Source organism: Otolemur garnettii, unplaced genomic scaffold, assembly GCF_000181295.1.
Source record: "Otolemur garnettii isolate 467f Iridium unplaced genomic scaffold, OtoGar3 scaffold00146, whole genome shotgun sequence".
NCBI classification, from domain to species: domain Eukaryota; kingdom Metazoa; phylum Chordata; class Mammalia; order Primates; family Galagidae; genus Otolemur; species Otolemur garnettii.
In genome coordinates this window covers 82755-85148 of record NW_003852541.1, presented here as the reverse complement: position 1 = coordinate 85148, position 2394 = coordinate 82755, and the positions used below count along the sequence as shown (strand labels likewise).

At 49.5% G+C, this 2394-nt stretch overlaps 1 pseudogene; it reads right to left on the bottom strand.

The window, feature by feature from the left end:
* Nucleotides 1-465: 465 nt before the first annotated feature.
* LOC100959895 lies at nucleotides 466-2192 on the bottom strand (annotated as a pseudogene).
* Between the last annotated feature and the right edge of the window lie 202 nt (nucleotides 2193-2394).

The window sequence follows — 2394 nt, the reverse complement described above, 5'->3', positions numbered from 1 at the left end:
AGCCATCATTGTTGTTTGGCGGGCCCAGGCTGGGGATTCGAACCCGCCACCTTAGGTGTATGTGACTGGCGCTTTAGCCACTTGAGCCACAGGCGCCAAGCCTACCAAACCATTCTTTTGGCATTAGTTGGTTACAGTGATTGCAAGATATTCTGAGTGTGGCATAGCAGTTCTGATATAACAATTGCATCCCCTACTAACTAACCTGTGATCATTATTGTTACAAACCTTGATGATGTTCTCTTCCCCATGGCCTAGAGATAAGGCCTGCCAATGCCAGCCCCTTCACCCAGGGGAGCATCCTGGGTGAGCCTAGGAATCCCTGGTTCTGCACCTGGGTAAAGAAGGGGCAGCTGCCATTTGCTGCACACACACAAGGTGCAGGCCCTTACCCCTGGGGCCCTGGTTGCCAACATCCATGGCAGCCCAGAGCCTCTGCTTTGTGCAACTCATGGGCAGGAAGGTCTATTTGTCAGTGAGTGACAGCTATAAGAGTTGCTGGAGCTCAGCCTCTTCCTTTTAGAGTCAGGGCTCCTGTTCTTCCAGCTATTTGGCAGAGAGCTCCATGGCCAGCTGCAAATCACTATCAAGACTGCTCATGTCAGTTGGGACACCAGAGCATGGGCCTTCAGTGCTGGTGAGGAGGCTCTCCTGGATGGCCCTCTCAAACCTGTCATCATAGGCATGTGTCTGGTTGATCCCGCCCTTTGAAGCTGGTCATAGAAGTTCTTGGCTCCTTCTGGACTGTAGCAGGCTCTCCTAGATGGCAAACTGCATTATCTCATAATCTTCATTTTGCAAATGCACATTTCTGCCATTGTCATGAATGTGGTAAGATTCAAGAATTTGAAAAACAGACTGATTGACCTCAAAGTTTGTGATGTGGGAAGCTGAATTGGCCTGTGCCCCATCCACATTTTGAGATACAGTTTCTTCTGCAGTGCTATAGCCATTAACATTCCCGAATGTAATCCATGCATTTAAGACATGAAACAAAGGAATTTCTATTTTGACAGGAAATCCAGCTGGGAGTTCTAATTTGATGAAATCTCTCAATCTTGCAAAATGAGCATTAGTTCAAGCCATTAGGTCCATGATGGGAATGACCTGGTCCACAGGAGAGAGCGGAAATTCTTCACACATCCACAGTGCTTCTTTAAACTTCTGTGTTCTAATTGTCAGCTCTTTTGGCCTTCCAATGTCCCTGTCTTTCAGATCAAACTCTGTGTTGAAGTACTCATCAGGTGTGATAGCTGTGGGGTTGTTTGCAGTGGCATATTCCGTAGTAAGGTGCCTTGGGCACCAAACTGGTGTTCCCCAGTTCCCAGCAAAGATTCCAGTGGGTTCTTGTCAGCTTTATTTCTCTTTTTTCCTCCTCGGTCAGATGTTCTATGAGTATTTTGGTTATCACATTCACGTTGTTTATGGTGTATACTTTTGCTTCTGAACCATTAACAGCTTCAGCTTTGTCTGTCCTCTAGCCCCAGAATCTGGATTTAGCTCTTTGAGAAGCAACATTTTAGTATAGAGGCTGGTGTTATCACTGGGCTTTGAGCCACTGCTCAGCGTCCCTGCTTTATGGCTTCCTAAGTACAGAGTGAAGTGTTCCATTTCTTGGGAAAGGTCAGAGTGTTTGGTAGTCACCACTTTGTCATTGTGGTTGACGTCCATCAACTCCATCCAGTTGTCTTCTCTCTTAAATATAAAACTACACCTCCCACTTATCCAGGTCCTATTTTCAAATCTCAGCCATGTGGTACCGACCGGCAGTTTGGCACTGCTTTTCCAAATGCGACAGACATCATCTGGGCATATTCTGGGAACCAACAGCGCCCAGCTGGTGAATTCCCATTCCATCTGCACATAGAAATCTGGAACCTCAAGAATTTTTGGAGCAGCTCAGGAACTCCTTCCAGGGCCACGGATGTGTTGTGTGTATACCATCTCCGGATTGCCAGTGCTCACAGCCTTGGGTAAAACTGGCCATCACTGGCGATTTTCTTTTGTCACATCTGCTTTATGTTGGAGCAAGACTCGAGCGGATTCCAGATGTCCCAAAGAAGCAAGATGCAGTGATGTTCCACCTCGTGGATCCAGAGACTCAACATTCTGGCCCTGCAGCTGCCGGTAGTCGTTGTTCCACAGGAGGAGGTGCAGGGGAAGTGACTGCTGGCGTCGCAGACCGAGGACATTTCGAGAAGGTCACAGCTGGCAGCTGGGCCGTCGTCTCCTGCCTGTCAGAAACCGCGGCCCGGTGGGGTCTCCGACGAGTTAGAGAATGAGGTGAGCGAGCGAGCGAGGGGCGCGGTACATGGGGCAGGGAGCGGGGCGCACGGAAAGTCCGGGGTCTCGGGGACCCGGTTGGCTTCGCACACCCCGCGCTCCACCGCCGCT